Here is a 20,309-nt window from a genome sequence, read left to right as displayed (position 1 = left end):
GTGGGTTAAGGAAGAGTACACAGTCATGAGTACTTGTCTTACACAAGAGTTTTAGCTCTTCTGCCATGTGAAAATACTGCCTGTGTAACTAGGTAAACGGTGTTTGGAAGATGTAAATTAAAGTTATCGTTTATTTTCATCATATGAGAAGGCCTGATGCCCATTCATGTCATGTAGTTACTTTAAATTGCTATTTTCCTATAGAAGCCTGTGAGAGAGACTGAGCTCATCCAAGAGTGGCCCAGAGGTAGGTGTCATGGACAAATACATCTATACCATCTACCAGGCATACAGGGGGTTACAAATAAGTACTAGGATGCATGGCTGCCACGGCCTGCTGGAACTTGTAGTTCCATAACTGCTGAAATGACACAGGCTTAATTCCGGTGCATACCTTGGGTTCCAGCTTTTCTGGATGTAATACTAAATGCAAAAGTATTACTCCGTATCTAAGATTTATTCATACTTATTGCCTGGTAAAGCCAAAAATGCAGGAACTTATCTCTTTACTTACAGGCGAATGTATTTATATTATTATATTGTTCTGTGGCTAGTTTATACCAGGTGAAATACAAAGTGATTTTAATAATCCACAGTCAGTAATTAAAGGGATGCACAATAAGCCAGTTCAATGAGATATAAAGATGTCTGATTGTTTGCTCTGGGTTACAGCACATAATTGCTCTTTACACTACATTGTTTAATAAGCCCCTGAGTGTGAAAAACAAAACAGAACTTAGGGGTAAATGTATCAATATGCGGGTTCTTCAACACCCGCGTGTTCAGCCTCTTCCGCGATTAAATTTCAAGCGGCGCTGCATTGTAAAGGGAAGTTAACCCTTTACAATGCAGCGCCGCTTGAAATTTAATCGCGGAAGAGGCTGAACACGCGGGTGTTGAAGAACCCGCATATTGATACATTTACCCCTTAGATGCTTCTAAAGCAGTTTCCTCCCTCTCATTTACCAGCATTGTGACTTCCGGCAATGAAGAGGGATGTGATTTTGAATCATTAAGAGCCAGTAAGGCAAGAATTCTTTGAATTTTATTTAGAGATAAACCATAACTAAAGAGAGCATTCCCTATTTGGTGACCACTTGTCCTGGTATTGCATGTGAGCCTCCAACAAGATTTGCGCAATTGATCAATGAAAGATCCAAATTGATTAGTATGGATGGAAAATCTGAATGGCAGATATCCTGTGCGCCCACTGGCAACCTCAAAAAACCATTTTCCTGCCTGCTGCCTTACAACCAATTTGGACTAACATGTTTATGATAAAATTGGCCAGAGATCTAGTTCTAGGCAATCGGGACAGATGAATGGATAAACAGGAGTATGGCCTGTTTAATTGTGCTTTCCATGTACTGCCAGCTCTCCCTTGTTCACAATACAAAACACACAAAGGGGCCTATTAATCAAGCCCTAACCATTAGACAAATTACTGCATAATACTGCAGTCTCTATTATACTCAATGGGGGCTGCGTTATTGGCAAATGTATCAAGTTCCGACAAGCTTAGCTTTTCGGGTCTTGTCCCTGATGGCATTAGCCATTTAATCCTATGGGGAGATCATTTTGGTAGAGGGATCTTCGGATCCCTCTCTGCAGCCTTCCTGCTCTATCCTGTGTTAAGTGATGTAAAAGACCTATGTGCATTCCGACCCTAGGTCACATATGAGCAGTAAAGTCTCCAGGTCAGAACGAAGAAAGTCATCACAGGGACAGCCTCCTATTGTCCTTACATGACTTCAGTAGTAAATTGCCATGTTAATTCATCTGTCATCACTGCGTACAGATGATAATTAACGGGGCAAAAGTGGGATGCATAATAAATAGGCCCTAAAGTCACCATCATAACGACTATGACTCTTGTTATTGGTAATATTTATCTGTGTCACTGTCAGCCTCACACTGTACAGATGTGGATTTATTTATATATTTATATAGTGCCACTAATTCTGCAGCGCTGAACAGAGAGAATATTTGTCTTCACATTATGTCATGTGAACATAGGATTCCTTTCAGAAGCAGCCTAACGCTGCAGTGACACCATCCACTACCTTATCTTTCTATTGGGCATGCGTATTTGCATTTTAATGTATATTAAGGGCTTATTGGGAACAATTTTTTTTGTACATTTAATATAAACTTTCTTACATGCTGGCCAGCGGCAGGCTGGGCTGGGGGGTAGGGAGTCATCTGCCCCCCCGGGCCGGTCCCATAGAGGGCTACCTTGGACTGGGTCACTGGGCCACCTGTATTTTTTGTCCTTTAAAATGTTTTTAATAGGCTGCTTAGTCGGGTCTTGCCCCCTGGGCTAATATTTGCCAGCCCTCCCCTCATACATTTAACCCCTTTTTTCCTAGAGTAGGAAAGACAAGTCTCAATCGTTTTCTTGGTTTTAAAAAGCAAATCCCTTTTAAAACAAATAACTCTAAAAGAGCAACAATATGCTTTATTTTTAAATATAATATAATTTAAAAGGATGGATTGTTGTTAAAGTGAAACATACAGATTAGACTGGTAACTGCATCCATCGGAGGGTAGGAGCTGCAGCCAGCCAGGGAGAGAGCGAGAGAAACTTCTCTGATCTCTATGTTCTCCAGAAGGGGAAAATCCTGTACGTAATGCTTATCTCTGCTTGATAAATAGAGTCAGAGTGTAGTCCCCATAGAAATATATTGGGACTGCGGTAAATGGGTTAAAGCAGGAGCAAATGAAGATTTCTCTTCTGTTAACCCCTTGATAAATTAAGCAAAGTCCTGTGAAAGACTTTGGGCTAGATTTACTAAGCTGCGGGTTTGAAAAAGTGGGGTCAGATTCTAGCTGTCATTTTGTAGAAAGCACTAAATAAATGAAAGCTAGAATCTGATTAGTTGCTATAGGCAACATCCCCACTTTTTCAAACCCGCAGCTTAGTAAATCTAGTCCTTTGTCTCTTGATTTTTAGGCTATCGCAGTTTGGTAAATGGACCCCATAGTATTAGACATTATCAATGCTATGCAATTTAAAAAGGTACAATCGAACAAACAAACGAGTTGCCTTATTAAAAAAGAAACCGGTAATAACATTCACAAATATATAGGTAAAGGAGCTTATTACAACTGAAGATAGTTGAGTTCTGTTCATAGGGAGATATGTCAGCAATCCCACACAACTACACTGCAGTTTGCTTAATAGAATAATGACTGGTTCTCAGCTACACAATGAGTGCAAAATCATTGCTGAAATTATGGACAGGTCTACACAGGTACACAGGTATCTGAATATATATATATATATATATATATATATATATATATATATATATATATACATACAAGTTAACCCGTGCATGATACTCATGCATTCTAGTCAAATCAAGCTACTTAAGGTGTTAAAAAGGTTCTTGTCATGCATTTGGGCCATAGCCCAGGCCTCAACCACCAACCACTCCCCACTGTCACCCCCGGCAACCACCAACCACTCCCAACTGTCACTTCTCCTTCAAGAAATATATATATTTTTTTTTTATCTTTATAAACACTTTTAACAATTAACAAATTAAATTAACAAATTAAAAACATCTTAGTATACCAGATTTCAGCCCTTTCTGAATTTTTTTTTCCACACACACTAAGAATTTAGTAGGTCAGTGTATAACTCCGCCCCGCAGGTGGCGCTGCAGCTTGGTTTTATTTTTTACACACACACACAGACACACAGACAGACAGACTAACACACGCCACTAGACATTTATATTTTAAATATATATATATATATATCTATATATTGCATTTTAAGCGCAGTGGTTCTGCAAGATGTGATTGTGTTGTGAGTAAAGAGTAGACCTAGGTTATGGTCAAAAGCACATTTTTTTTAGGAAGTATTTTCGGATAGGTCTGCTCAGTTTTACAATGACTCTTTCATGTGTATGCAATTTATACCACCACTGTCCTCTAGTTTTATATTTTGCTTTACTGTACAGTGTTTTATCCAGCACAGTACACTCTCTCCAAAGCACAGACTTACTACAGCCAGCACAGAAGTAGAGTTGTGTGACTTGGGCAAGCATAGCCCGACTTGGCTTTCATGTCAAGCTATCAGACTGCACTACACTTGCACCTTTACAGGTTATAGCTCTACTGCTGTTCTGGCTGGAATTAGCGTGTGTCCAGTAGAGAGCAGGACAATGGATAAAATTATCTCTCTTGGGGTTACACCATTGTTTTTGCTTACTGCATTGTGCACATGGCACTATGTAGCATAGTTGCCAACTGTCCCTAATGTCCTTTTCTGCATTTTAAATGTAATTCTTACAATCTGCTATTATTCTGTAAGCTAATAATTATTGAAGTGGAGTATTTATAATACAGAGGTGCACATTAAAGTTATATTCAGATAACATGACATGATGGGGATCATAGTGGCACGGTGATTGGCATTGCTGCCTCAGAGATTCCGACCAGGGCACCATCTGTGTGTTTGTATATTCTCCCAGTGTTTGCGTGGGTTTCCTCTGGGTGCTCCGATTTCCTACCCCAGTCCAAAAACACATTGGTATGTTAATTGGCTGCTGCCAAAAATGGACTGTAATGTGTGTATGTGTTAAGGAATTTAGACTGGAAACTCCAATGGGGCAGGGACAGATGTAAATGATCAATGTTCTTCTAGAATGTTGTATAATATGGCGGTACTATATAAATAACCAATAATATTGCACATGATGTGCATAGATTCATATGCTCAGTAGAAAAGTGTCACTGGAAATGATTTAAAAATATTAAAAATGATGATGTAGTAAAGTAAAAAAAATAAAGCAACGGGTCTGTTTTAAGGTGCAAGCACCTACATTCCGGTTTGAACGCTTGTATCCTTGCTATCTATTAATGATATGGCATGGGCTAATAATAACTGGTTGAGTGTGACAAGTGCATGTCCAGTGTGAGTAGCAGGAGGGAGACTGTAGGATGGCACTGTAACAAGAAGAGTTCTGACAGGGAAGCTCTAAAGCCCAGCAAGGTGCAGAGATAGGAGTCAGAATAGTTGCGGGGCAGAAATGAAGCTGCAGGGAAGCCGGTGCTGTCTTCCTAGTAAGTCGAGAGTGCAGGAATGTAAGTGTCTGCTCTGAGAGACATCTCTAGAGGAGCATATTTGAGAGACTGTCCATCTGTCAGTACCATTTGGGGCAGAGTGCAGAACAGTTAAAAGGAAGAAATGCAGAAGTGCTATGAGACCAAAGGAAAAAGGGAAACCCTATATAAGAGTGTGAAGCAGGGTGACAACCCTAGGTCGACAGAGTGTCAGCTTTTGTAAAGTGATACCATTGAGGTCTGTGTAACTAAGTGCTGCGCAGGAGGAAAAGTTGCAATAAGCTGATGCTTTATTTATTTGGACAAATGGTTTGGTGCCCATTCCTTTCTGTCAGCTGTAGTTGTACTATACTACTAGTCCTGTGTCACCTCCACACATTGATGCAACACTTATTATTAAACCTTCATGTCCAGGGACTTCTGTCCAGTGAAATACCCAGCAGTGTCTGGGAGACAGAGAACAAATTAGACCAGGGTAGGGAGAATGAGAATTTTCAGAGGCAGGTGCCAGGAAGGATGCACCTACTCCACACCACAGATGGACAGGAGTCTACATGCAAAACTTGTTTCATCTAGGACCAGAACTACCAAGGTAGCAATGGGGACAGCTACTATGGAGACCCATTCAGCAGCAGTGGGACTGCGAACAATTTTTCCCTTCCCCTATCTTATAGAAGCTCCCTCTAGGGATTAGGCCACGGCTGCCGTCACAGTAACCAAAAGGAGTACCATAATTGGTTAACAGTGTTACTATAACAGCAGCCACAAACTGATTAGTAGAGGGCGCTGCAGTAAGCCTTATAGGTGAGATATTTTTTTTTACAAAATTTTACTATGGTACCCACACATTTCTCATTGCACTCCTGGTTATATTCTTCATTTTCTCTCTCTGAATGTTATGTAAAGGTGATCTATATTGGTCAGTGGGTGAAATTATCATACAACCGTACTAACAGACCCCTGTTATGCCGTATGTGAACCAATCACAGGGCCTGAGTGCCAGACAAAGGTTTGCCTGGTTAAAGCGAGTGAGCGAAACGCGCGTCGGCGTTCGCCTCGCAGTGTCATGTAAAATAATATCAATTTATATCATGTTGAATTCGGGAGGGGATTAATCTCTGGCTTAATGTAGGGGCAATTGTACTATTCAGACAGCCTCACGAACGCTTAGATAATATAACAACAGAGGGACTAATAGATCAGTCTCCACGATAACCACACCTATAGCAGTCAGTTAGGGCAGGATTTAGCCTTACTGATGCTTTATTATAAGGCATAACGAATTATATGACCTTACTAACGTGGATGAGACTATAGGTGTTAAACATAACATCATATAAGCGAGGTACATTGTGGCTCATATTGTGGGTGTTGAAACTTTTTATCAAACGGTTACCAAGACTAGGACAGCTTTGGGCTGAATAGGTCTCATGATTAGAGATACTTCTAGCTTAAGTGACCCTGTCTATATGGATGGAATAAAATATATATACTCAATATAGCACTTCTGAGCCTGGTACACAGCGATATAATCGTCACTGCCAGAGATTATATCCTATTAAACGGAGGTTATTTTATTGTGGATTATGAAGAGCAGAAGATATCTGACATATATCCCTATAATATCTATTCCCTAATAATAAGGGAATAATTCTGTATATACTATCATAACTCCGTTAGTGATAGTTTATTATATATCTCCCGTTTAAAAATTTACACAGTCCTTTATTTTTACCTGTGTACAGACAGCTACACCAATATTTTCTCACTTATCATAGATTATCGACTGGAGAATCTTAGAGCTGTCTCATAACACTGTGAGGCTTGGCGGTTTTCTGCCATTTTAAAATTTATATTTTTGTTTATTCATTATATTTTTGTTTTATTTCGCAATTGGTGCTACAGGCACTATTTTGGGACTCATTACTATTTTAATAAAATTAATAAAAGTTTTAAGTTATTCAATAATCATTGAGTGCCCCTACGTTACATGATTTTCCTCTCTGTGCTTGTCAATTTATGAATCAATAACACATGTGTAGGGTGCACCAACTCAGTCACTAGATAATCATATTATATGCGTGACAATAGACTGAGTGTATGATTTCCTAGTGCGTTGGGAATTTAATTTGTTGAGTATTAAAATAAGTGTTGTAATTTCTCATGTCATCTTACACTTAAAACTGCTGCCCACAGTTAGATGATTAATGTATTGGCTAATATATTGCCCTCCTCCAATATCTACTACATAGATTAGATTACATTTCTGTCTGCCTTCTGTGCTTTTCACACTTGTATTTGTATAATGAATGAGCGCTGTTTATTTTCCTTGATTGGGGATATGACACAGCTCTCCTCTCTGCATTGGGTATAACTGTATCCACAGAGCAGCTTCCTTTCATATCCTAGGGTAATGAATATAATATCTATTCCCAAATATGTAAAATATTGCTGAAAAGCACGGAGGGAAGAGGAAGAATTAAAATTAGACTTCTATGGGGACTGCGATGTGACCCAATTTAACAAGCCAGACTTAAATAAAGAGCACCTTCTCAAGATGGCGTTAGTTTACCTTTTTTAAGGAGAAGCCTCTCTGTATCCAGCATTAGGTTGGTGGGGAAAGAAGTTTTGGTTAGATTAGGAGGGGGGGAGGTCTACAGGGCCCAATGAATCCTGGCTTCATAAATACCAACAGCAGGACATTTTGTATTCCTGCGGTATACACTGATACAAATTTATTCTAATTGGCGTCCACTATCCACCAATGATAAATAGATTCTTTATTTTTAGATACAAAATGTAAAGAACGGCATTCAGCAATGTATGGCTCTCCACCTTCTGTTGAACTACAAGTCCCAGTATGCCTGCAATATACAGTATATACCAGTGGCAGATAGCCAGTGTCTATCCAACAGAACAACATGTAGAATACTTGGCTGGCAAAGCAGATGGTATGTGTAGTTCTTCAGATCTATACACCAATAAGCATAGTACCTGTTCTTAGGAGCAACAAATGTACTTGTTCTACCAATAACGTAGTAGTCACTCTACATATATGTTGAATATTACCCTGTCATAAGTCTGGATTTTGCCCACTTCTTTTATGAACTTATGCATTTAAAGGGATTTTCATTTTTGCATTTAATTTCTTATGCGAACTCTGTTCAGATATTTGACAACATTTGAGAACAATTTCCAGGGACAATTTGCTGCTGAGCCAGCAAATCTACCCGGTTATGTCCTGTACTAGGCAAACCTCGGAGCTCTACAATCCTCATAATGACATGTTCACTGAACATACATCCAATCCCATTTTTGCATTTTTAATGTTAACCCTTAATAAACACAGCCGATAGACTAAATCAGAATTACATTTTATATATACATATAAAATAACAGATATATGATATAGTGTATTTGACCTGTTTTGAAAGATATAACATTTCCTGGAACAAGTATATAAACCCGGAACAGTATTAGATATTTGCAATTGTCAACTATGCGTCCCAGCCTGATATACGTTATCGTTTGCTTGTGTCTGCAGTTACCTGTGTTCAGCGATGTATGTGTCTGTTTCTGCGAAGAGAGGTGCAGGATGCAGTAGTCTGGTCCTCTCTGTTGTTGATCTGATATAGAGGGGACATATCTGTGCTTGGGATACAATGCTGTGTGGGTGGAGAGAGTATCCTTTACACTTCATGCTGCGTTATTGCCACAGAACGCACCTGTCACAGTTGGATCTTATTCATCGGATACGTCCCATTCTTCCATCTGAAGGATTTAAAGAAACAGATCTGTCCTAAACGCCTTTCCTCATCCACACTGCAGCTTTCCATCCCACGCTGTTCTAATTGCATCTACACCCATCCTCCGAGTATTCCAATTGCTTCCTATTCTCACAGTGTGTGGGTCAGCAGTGCACCAGGGGTTAATTAGAGGGCCTGGGACACAGAGTTCTGTTCCCCCCTGGCTTGTGCCCCTGCCTGGGGATTACTGGGACAAACTTTAGCAGCTGTGTTGGGTCATTAGCACCCATCAGTCACTGAAGGAGTTTCCTGCCTGGGTTGGGTTAGACAGGCAGGTTGGTAATCAGGTGTGCTCCTAGGCTGATCGGTGCAGGCTGTTGTGTAGTCACTGTCTGAGATGTGTAACAGGTCTGCACAATAAAATTGGGCTATTTCTAGTACATCAACTTATGCAATAGTGTTTGGCAGTGTTTCCTAACTCCAGTCCTCAAGTTCTCCATAACAGTCCGGGTTTTAAAGGTATTGGTGCTTGAGTACAAGTGACAAAATGAGTGCCTCAGTCATTTTGATCCCACTACCTGTGCTCAAGCATGGATATCCTCACAATTTGAACTGTTAGCAAAGCTTCAGGATTGAAGCTGGGAACCACTAGTATATGGAATAATTGACATACAGTAATGACAATGGGATAATTGGTTCCTATCACTGCTAAGTATTCAACATTTTGAGCTGGCATTGTTTTTCTGAACAAAGACCAACAAATTGCCACTTAGAAACGGTTTTATTTTATGTAATTCTCAGTATATTTTCCTTTTCTATAGGGCTCATTTATTAACATTGCATTTAGATGCAACATTTGCACTCAACCACATGAACCAATTCATTTTTAATCTACCTAATCCAAGTTAGACAATGAAAATGTCTGATTGGTTGCTATGCTTTAGTGCAAAATTTGCACCCAGATGCAATGTTAACAAATGAGCTCTGAAGTCAAATGCACAGTACCCCCTCTCATTCTACATTCCGGGTGCAATTCTCAGTGTCTGCAGCGCAGCATCATTGAAATATTTAATTTTACCTATCACTTACAGAGTGGAGGGAGTCATTTGGTGGGCTGAACATTCATGAGAAACAGTGAAGCACCGAGGCGCTACTTCCTAGTGAATTGGTAGACTGTAGTCTCACGAATAGTGGTTCAAATTATATAATGGCAGCTTTCACTATGTGCAGGTGACTGATGTACGTACAATATGAGGAGTGGTGTAAGCTCCTCCATTGAGCTATATGCAGTTCTCAATGCATTTCCTTACCTGCCAATATCATAGAAACATAGAATTTTTGGCCTGTCTAGTCTGCCCATTTTTTTATTAACCTATGGCAACCTCAAACCCTATTTGATCCTTTATTCTTTATAAGGATATTCTTATGTCTATCCCAAGCATGTTTAAACTGCTCTACTGTATTAGCCTCTACCACCTCTGATGGGAGGCTATTCCTCTTATCCCTTACCCTTTCTGTGAAGTAGTTTTTCCTCAAATTTCCCCTGAACCTACTTCCCTCCAGTTTCAGTGCATGTCCTCCTGTTCTAATATGTCTGTTCGTTTGAAGAATGGTTCCCTCCTGTACCTTGTTAAAACCCTTTGATATATTTGAAAGTTTCTATCATGTGCCCTCTTTCCCTTCTCTGCTCCAAGATATACATATTAAAATATTTTAGTCTTTCTGGGTAAGTTTTGTGCTGTAGGCCATGCACCATTGTAGTTGCCCTTCTTTGTACAGTCTCTAATGTATTTATATCCTTCTGGAGATATGTCCTGAACTGGGCACAGTATTCTAGATGAGGCCGCACCAATGACCTATACAGTGGCGTTATTACTTCTTTGTTTCTGCTACCGATTCCTCTGTTTATGCAACCAAGCATCTAACTTGCCTTTCTCATTGCTTTGTTACTTTGCTCACCTGCCTTTAAGTCACTTGAAATAGTGACCCCTAGATCCATTTCCTCCTCAGTAGTTGCCATTATAGTGCCATTAATGCTATATTTAGCCTTTGGATTTTTGAGATCCAAGTGCATGAATTAGCATTAAACTGTAATTGACACTCTTTAACATTCCTATAGTCTACCTAGATCATCAATCATTTGTTTTATCCCTCCTAGTGTGTCTACCCTGTTGCATATCTTTGTGTCATCTGCAAAAAGGCATACTTTACCTTCAATACCATTGGCTCCAATAAAGATATTAAAAAGCACTGGTACAAGTAAGGATCGCTGGGACACTCCCCTGGTAACCTTTCCCCCCTGTGAATGCACTCCATATATTAGAACTGTTTCTGTTTTCTATCCTGAAACCAAGATCTTATCCATTCAACCATCTTTGAATCCAATCCCAAGCTTTCAAGTTTATTTAGCAGTCTGCGATGGGGGACAGTGTCAAAAGCTACTAAAGTCTAGATAGGCTACATCTACACCCCCCCCCCTCCCCCTGATCTATTACTTTAGTCTAGGGCAGGCTGGGATGGGGGGCATCTGCCCCCCAGGCCAGTCCCATAGTTGGCTATCTTGGGCTGGGTCACTGGACCACCTGCATTTCTTGTACTTTAAAATGTTTCTAATAGGCTGCTGAGTCGAGTCTTGCCCACCCCCGGACTGAAATTTGCCAGCCCTCCCCTGCTTTAGTCACCCACTCAAAAAAGCCAATAAGATTTGTTTGACATGATCTCCCACCAGTAAATCCATGCTGTTTAGGATCCTGTAGGTTACTGGATTTGAGATACCTTTAAGAGTGTTTCCATCAATCCCTACTACTGATGTAAGGCTCACTGGTCGGTAGTTGTTCGCCTCTTCCCTGCTTCCACTTTTGTGCAGTGGGGCTACATTTGTTCTTTTCCAGTCCTCTGGAATTACTCCTATAGCTAGTGATTGATTGAACAATTCTGTTAATGGTGTTACCAGCACCCCTTTAAGTTCTTTTAGTATCCATAGATGTATCCCATCTGGCCCCATTGATTTATCCACTTTCAGTTTTGAGAGTTCTATTAGGACCTTCTCCTCTGTAAATGTACTTGTACCTACCTCAGTATACTTGCAACTTAACTGTGGCCCCTTCATTGCTCTTTCTGTAGTTAACACTGAGCAAAAATAATTATGAAGATGATCTGCTATTACCTTGTATTCCTCAACAAGACACTCACTGTCTTTAGTCTTATTATTCCTCCTTTTGTTTTTGTCCTTTCACTTATATACCTAAAAAAAGTTTTGCCCCTTTAACCACTGACTGGTCCATTTTCTGTTCAGCTTTTGCCTTTGCACATGATTACCTTCTTAGCCTCTTTCTCTCTAACAAGATACACCTCTTTTTCTTAATTATCTGCTTATATTTCCTAAAAGCCATCTTTTTTTTTTTTTTTTTTAATCTTTTTTTATTCGTTTTTCTCAGAATCCAGAAAAATAACAATAACCATTACAAAGTACAAGTATAAGTACAAAGTATAAAATACCACTCACTTTGACATATTCAAATACATTCAAGATTTTCAAAATTATACATCAACATTATGTATATCTTTATTTTTATACACCTGTGAATTTGACCTAATGATAATGGTATTTGTCAACCTTAAAGCAAAACTGGAAAGGAAAAAAAAAGAAAAAACAGTTTTAAAAGAAAAACAAACAGTTTTAAAAGAAAAACTTAGGATCAGGGGAAGGAATGATAGGAGGGGGAGGGGGGGGGGGGGGAGTAGTTTTTTTTTACCTAGTAAAGGTCAGACAATCAAAACAGATCATTCCTTTTTTCCAACATAATATTTGCCTGTGTCTTTAAGGGGGTATCGAGGGGTTGAATCTGGGGATTATTCTCGTAATTTTCTCTACTGCCAGAGTAAGTTCAAGTCCTAAGATTCCAAGAGAACAAATCAATACCCTTCGATCAGTTTAGGCTTATCGCTATGATCAGGCCAAAATTAGCTTAATTGTCCAAGTAAGAACCAAGTAGTATACTCAAATAACTTATAAATGTTTTGTTGGACAGAAGAATCCAGCAATTCAATATAGATACCCCATTTCTTCTGAAATCTCACCCCACCTTTTTCTATGTCCGGGAAAGTGGCTCTTCCGTCCAGATAGAAAATATCCAAAATTTCACTTTTGAGTATCCCTAGGTTTGGAGGCACTGGTGATGTCCAATATCGCAGAATCAGTTTCTTTGCTACCATAACTATTACCGTCAGGGCAGCTAATACCTCAAAAGAGGGTAGGAAGTCTTTCCAACTACTGAAATCAGCCTACAGAAGAGGTTCTGCGGTTAATACAGCCCCTATCTTGAATGAGTGGTTAATAAAGTTAACAAAAGCCATCTTTTTTTATTTCACAATACTTGCTACTTGTTTTGCAAATCACGCTGGATTCTTTTCCTTGTACTTTTCTTAACCCTTTTGCTACAAATGTCTGTTGCTTTAAGTAATGCACTTTTTAATTTTTCCCACCTTTCCTGCACTCACGCCTTTCAAGTTCGTCCACTCTGCCAAAGAGTCACTTACACATTTTCTCATCTCTACAAATTCAGCCTTGCTAAACTCTAGCATCTTTATTTTTGTGTGGTATGATTTAGTCTGTCTTTATACTAAACCATACTGCTTGATGATCCTAGGTTCTCGCCCACCTAGGATCAACGATAATTTTCTATTCTTATTATATTTTAAGGCTTTCAGGGTAAAAAAAAAAAAACCACCTTTTTTTTTCATATCATCTCAAACTGTTTTGTTCAATATACCTAAGGGACAAACAAAATCTTTGCAACGGGGCCCTTCTTTATCAGTCAAACTATCTATATTCCATAAATATAATAGCAATGTATATTTTACAGACAATTTGGGGCATTTGTGAAAACTATTCTGCAAGTAGTGATGGTAACCATAGCAACCAGGTGTTTGCTTCCATTTATAAACTGTACTGGTACAATAGACTGGGATTGCTTGCTTTGGGCACACATCACTTTCTACATAGGTACTTATATTTTTTGTTTTGTTTTATTATTCCAATCATTTATTTTTACAATTATACACAAAATAAGGTACAGGCAGGCAACATGAATCAGATGAAGAAAACTTGAGGATCCACTACATAGGAGTTTAACAAAAATATTGTCCAAGACGCCTAAGAAAAATGGTAGAGCAGTATGGGATTGTTAAGTAGGTTTTTATTATTTAAAGAGGATACTATTTAAATTGAACTGCAAAAAACAAAACAGGTGGTGGTTTGGTAGCAGCTGTTACTAAATATTTCCCAATATATTTAGCAGTTATTAAATATTCCCTCTTTTCAAGATCTATAGATTACCACTATCCTGCAGCCTGAACATTTTAAGAAAGAGCTGCACATCTAGTGGGGAATTCTGTACTCACCCCCCCCCCCTTTCCCCACATACACTTGTTGAACTATCAAAATAAATACATATTTTGGAGATTTTTTTTATTTCACATACATTTCAACTGCTCAGCGGCTGTGTCATGATGTGATAATGAGCTGGGAGAAGATATTTCTCAATACCTCTGCTTACACAAGAAAATCAGGTCAGAGAGCCGTCTGTCAGAGTACTGAAAATAAACTCAGGACACAGACTGACTCCAGATGTATAAGCTGGCAGCCTATGCCCTGTCTGACGGGGGTGAAAAATGATAGCAACACATTGCAATCATAATACCATCTTCATAGCAGAGTCATGAGTATATTTAAAAAGAAAAAAAATCAAACTGCTACATAAGAAGCCAAAAGAACAAAACAAACACAACCAAAAACTAGTAGTTTGATACTCTTAGAAAATAAGTCAAATAGACATTTATGGGTGTGGTAAACTGTCTGTAGCTCTCTGCATTCACTTATTGTTTTGATAAAATTTACTCCTAACCCAATTCTTTTATTCTCCCTTTGTGCTTGTATAATGTAAATATTAATGGAGCCTGTATAGAAATAATCTTGATATAGAAATTTACCCAGGTTCTTTGATAGTGCTATTAAATTTACTTGTACAGCTCACTATTTAGTATAGTTCCAATTGCTTTCTCTCCCAGAGCAGTTATGTTTATCTAGTAATGTTGTGATAATCCTCTCAGTACAATAGCTTGGGATGCAAATGATAGGTGCACAATCAATTGGGGGTTGGACAAGTATATAAAGATCTGAAAATATGACAGAGCTAGTGTGGTGGTCGAGTACTGATGGAAAATCCTTCCCTTACCTTATCTCCCAGATACGAGTCAGGTTCTTTTCTCTTTTGGATATCCGGTGGTCAGGAGATAAATACTTCAATGAAAGGGACAAAGATTGGTCAAACAACTTGATTTTATTGAGAATGCGGTAAGGATAGTTTTGGTAAGCCACCGCGCCACTGACCCCTTCAGCTCAATAGTAATGACAAAATAATGCGTCTGATCAGCATAGAGCACAATAGCATTTAAGATATAACATACACCTGGTGAGTATAAGGCAGAATAACGATAACATCTTCAATACACATTGTCTAACAAGGCACACTGGTAATCACAGTTACTACTTTCACGTTAACAATATCTGACTGGTGATGATGCAATAACCATCAATAATAACCCATCAAGACTCTTACGGTCACTACCGCGCCCACTAGAGGGCTACTTCTTATTCAGGTGTTTGGGGTACCGTGCTATTCCCTATGGGTCAGGCGCTCCACTTTTAGCATCTACTGCTGAGTTAACTTGAATTGCAGCGGTACCACTAACACTGAATGTCACCCCTTCAATATTAATAAATCAATTCTTAGGTAAATCACATAACATTAACATCTAAAACATTTGGTGCACCAATATTATCCCCGGTAACGTTACCATATTTTCCACTCAGTCCTGGGCTGACCTGTGCACAGGAATTTGGGCAGTGTTCCAATGTCCTGCAGAGGTTTCCATCAAGGATTAAGTATTATAGTAGAAAGCAGAGCTGTTGCTCATGTCAGCCACAAGCTGTTCTCTCAACAGTCAATGAATCTCTATCAGCACATGTACTCTGCAGCAGGGTATAATGTCCAGATATCAGCACACACACAAACACACACACACACACACACACAGGATATAGCTGAAACGACCGTCTTAATTGTTCCCTGAAGCCTGTGTATAGGTATGATCTGGGGAAAAAGCTCTCACAATCCTTCCTTGTACAAGAATGCAATGTCAGTTTTGGATAGATTCTCTCATCACTCTTCCCTCTGACACTGGGGTGTGTGCAATACACTGCAGGCTGAAGTTTTACCTTGAAAAGAGTTCTGTAGTTAGTGAATACTGTCTTTGGCGCCCCGCTGCGTGTCCCCAGCTGTTCTCCATCCACTTTGCTGGCAATGTCACAGTTCTGGCAGCAGCTTATCTTCTCTCTGCTCGGCTGCACATTCTCCCCCTTGTTCCTTCTACCATGCTGCTCTCTCTCTCTCTCCTCCTTCCTGCACAACCTCTTCCTGTTACTCCCCCAGCCAATCAGGGTCTTCATCCTCCTCTTGTCAATCACTCCTGGGCACAAGTTTTCAGGAGCACAATTAACCCCTTGTAGCCCTGCATTTTAAAAGCGTTTATGCACTCCTCTGTGCTGTTCAACAGGGCTCTGGGGTACCACACTAGCAATGAAGTGGCAGACACCACCCTGAGTTCCACATGCCCTGCATGAAATTATGTCTATACATATAACACCCAGTCATTTTACTTTAGGGCAGTGGTTGCCAAACTGTGTGCCGCGGCTCCCTGGGGTGCCTTGGCGATCTCATAGGGGTGTCGCTCCAGGGCCGGCGGGGCACTACTTGGTAATTATTTTGGCTTAGGGGTGCCTTGAAAAAATTATGGAGACCCTAAGGGTGCCTCAAACTGAGAAAGTTTGGGATCCACTGCTTTAGGGACTAATTCCACTGACCAAGTGGCTAAACTTTAAGGGCCCCGTGTCCTGGACTGCCACAGATTCCAAGCCAATCACCAATGCCGCCACCATTAATGGTACTTCTCCAGGGCACAACACCCTTAAACTTAGATGAAATCTACCTCCACAATTGAGGACCAAATATCAAATGCAGGCCACAACAAAGCTCTATAACATGCATTTCATTTTATGTTTGAAAATTATGAGCAACAGCTAATCTGTTTTATATTTGAACTGATGATTTAACATTCACCCATTGTTTGAGCATTGTTTCCCTATTGCTTCAAAGTGTACCCACTTCAATTACAGCTTGGTGTGGGGGCCCTCATGCCAGCTGCTGTACAGACAAGGGCAGTACCAATAAGGTGTAAAATTATCTATTTTGAGACTCATGAGAAAACAATCTGTAACAAAAGAAACATTTTGAGAAAAAAACATTTAAAATAAAACTATATAGAGATGGCACATGATCCCTATTTGTGTGTCTCAATGAGGTAGAGCAGAAGCAGCATATCTACATGGAGATATTTTGTCCAGCCTCCAGTATAAACATGATGCTTTCGAGACTATTCGTCTCCCTCTGCAGTACATTTACAGAATATCATGCTGGAGGGACTTCAAGAAAGGAGCTCTATTTTATCAAGTCACTTCCATAGGTCATTTTGCCATTATCTCCCTGCAGCCAGGAGCATGTGTGATGGGGAAGTCCTAAGTTTCTGCACATGTACCTGGTGTTTTCTTAGGACTACCCTAAACACGCTATTTTTTTTTTTTTTAAAGGAATCCTATTAAAAGTAAACAGAGAGGTTCTTTAGGGTCATTTTTAAAACATCAAAATGCCATAAAATATGCTTAAAAGAAAAGCCAATCTGGACCAAAACACAGACATGCCAAAAATGGAGCAGTAGGCAACACTTCCAATTATAAACGTATATGGCACTAAATGAGCTTTTCGTGCTTGAACACAAACTTTTCGTAAGGACTGTTTTTATATACTTATGCTTCACTACCACAGGTCTAGAACTAACCCCCCCCGCCCCTCCATCACAATAAGTACTTTTATTCTACACAAAAAAAAATTCCCCCTTTTCTTTTTTTTTTATGTTTTTTTTGGGGGGAAAACCAGTATCTACAAGGACATTGTGTACAATATCAGTTACATACATTAATAAATCCAGATTCAATTGAGGGTCTCAGAAAATTCTGTTACAAGTATTCGAAATCGAATATCATCACTATCAAAATAATTGCATTGATTGTTATGAAAGTGTTGGTAACCTTATGAATATTTATATGTAGATGCAACTGTCCGGTAACAATATTAAGGGGGTACAAACAGACAACTACCTCTCCCCCCCTTGATTCTATCTAGGAAAGAAGTGAGGGTGTGTAGGCCGGCTTTTTAGCAATCTAAAGATATTCAATATCATTGGGCATAAAAGACGATTTTCGGGGGGCAGGTGGTCAGTGTTTATCAAATGATAATTTAGAAAGTTTAGGCATATTTGCTAGTCTGAGTTAACTTAATTGCCTAAGTAGGTGCCAAGTCATAAGTTCGAACAATTTGAAGAGGTTTTGTTCTAGTGATTCAATGCACAGCCCCCATTTTTTCCTGAAACTTTATTCCGCTTTTTTTCTGTCAGGGAGTGTAGCTCTCCTGTCTACATATATAATATCAAACACTTCAATATTCTCACTCATTACCTTTTATTAGCATCTCATATCAGAGTCATATACAAGCCTATCCCTTAGTCCCAGTGTTTAGTCCCTCATGTCTCGATGAATTGATAGGGTTAATATGGGTGCAGCCTTCAAAATAGCTACCTCCACTGTGTGTATGTAATACACCCTGAAGTAACTGAATGAATACCATGCCCCTTGTGACATGTGTGATGCACGAGTTACATGACCAGATTGTTTATAGAAATGTGCCTCATGCTGCCAATGGTACGCAACTATTAAGCTTTTTTAAAACAGAGCTATATTAGTGCAATGTTAGCGTAACATTTACTAATGTATATATCCTCAAATCTAATCCAGACTTTCATGTCTAGGACCCACACCAAGAACCCTTACCCTAGATTATGGGCTGCCTTTGCACCTAGATTGCATTTTAGCACTATTTACCTTTGAGATTCTAGATTAGGGTATATATAGATGCATATCACACTGATTTATGATGATCAGTATGCATTTTACATCTTCGTTGGCTTAAAAAAAAATACAACTCTCTATTAAGCCCCCCAAAGACATAATAAAAATGCATAGGCACAAGCACTTAACTGAAGGATAAAGTACATTATTAGAATTTGACTGTAGTGTGTATAAAATGTACCAATGATGTCCTCTTATCTACATGAGCAGCACTGCCACCATGATAAAGCACTGAACACAAATAATCCAAAGACGAGCCAGGTAAAGCAGAGCTCTCTGACTAGTCTCCACTGAAGCACATGACAGGGTACACAACAAAGGGTTTTCAACCGATCAAGGCCAATCACACAAGCCAGTTTTTTTTTGTTTTTTTTTTTAGTAGTTTGTAAAATCTTTAACTATATCGCATCAGGAAAAGCTCTAGTGTGTACCCAGCCCATCATATTTCCAGACTAGCTACATGTGTATTATTCAATATTTAGTAGCCTAAATTCATAAAGTCATCTCTTTACCCAGTATGTTTTTGGAATTATTTTTACCGGTTGAATTACCGAAGAGCTGCAAACTGCATTAAGCAGCAGTTGCAGGAAGTCACAGAAACTGACTGAGCATGTGATCTGTCACATACCAGAATGTTACAAGCATGGAAATGGGCAGCTGAAAGATCAGTCAGCTCTAGAAATTAATGAATAGTGGCTATTTGAACTTCCTGTTAGCCAAGGAGAGTCTGGTTCATAAATGTTTCCAAGATGTAGGAAAGTTACACTAATACCTCTGGAGACACTAGAGCCCAGATCCACAAATGTCTTCAAATAACCTCACGTTATAAATCACCATTTCACGTGAATGTGTCTTATAAGTGTTCAGTGTAAGTTTGGTTTGTTTTTTTAATAGCTTACAACACACCTAATAGTCCTTATGATAATTGATTCTTGCATTAGCAAATTCTCTATGGATCTGAATATATGGTCTAGTGTTATGTATAGTGATAATGTGACTGGATATTCTAGTTGTGAGGTCAGCTTTGTAATGCAATACTTTGGAAACTGTAAAATAAAAATATATAGTTAGATGAATACATGTCAAAGAACACCGATTCAGCCCTGCCCATATATTACGTGATCTCAATTCTAAGTCTTAAGCTGGCCTGAGCGGCATGTTGCAGTCCAATTCACCCATATCAGACAGTCTGCTGCCCGAGTGGCCGGATACTTTTTAGACTTGTATTGGGGACTGTGCAGTTGGAAGAAGACGATACACAGACGGACAGAGGTGACCTTGCGACAGTTTACCAATATGTTCCTCAATCCCGTTGAGAAGATAGAGAACATAATTATCTGGTAGTGAGAATCAGGCCAACTGCCCAATTTTTCAAGAGCGTGGATGGGAGGAAGGAACAAAATGAA

General features: G+C 39.3%; 1 protein-coding gene across 1 annotated transcript in view; it reads right to left on the bottom strand.

The window, feature by feature from the left end:
* Positions 1-8,751, bottom strand: part of MYLK2 (myosin light chain kinase 2) — a 65,170-nt gene extending 56,419 nt beyond the window's left edge. Inside the window, exon 1 of the mRNA XM_075176559.1 lies at positions 8,625-8,751. The gene's annotated coding sequence lies outside the window, so the exon portion shown is untranslated. The remainder of the gene's footprint in view (positions 1-8,624) is intronic.
* Between the last annotated feature and the right edge of the window lie 11,558 nt (positions 8,752-20,309).

The sequence above is a fragment of the Mixophyes fleayi genome, chromosome 6 (genome assembly GCF_038048845.1).
Source record: "Mixophyes fleayi isolate aMixFle1 chromosome 6, aMixFle1.hap1, whole genome shotgun sequence".
In the NCBI taxonomy this organism is placed as follows: Eukaryota; Metazoa; Chordata; class Amphibia; order Anura; family Limnodynastidae; genus Mixophyes; species Mixophyes fleayi.
Note: the sequence above shows the minus strand (reverse complement) of the source record. Positions and strands in the feature narration are given on the sequence as shown.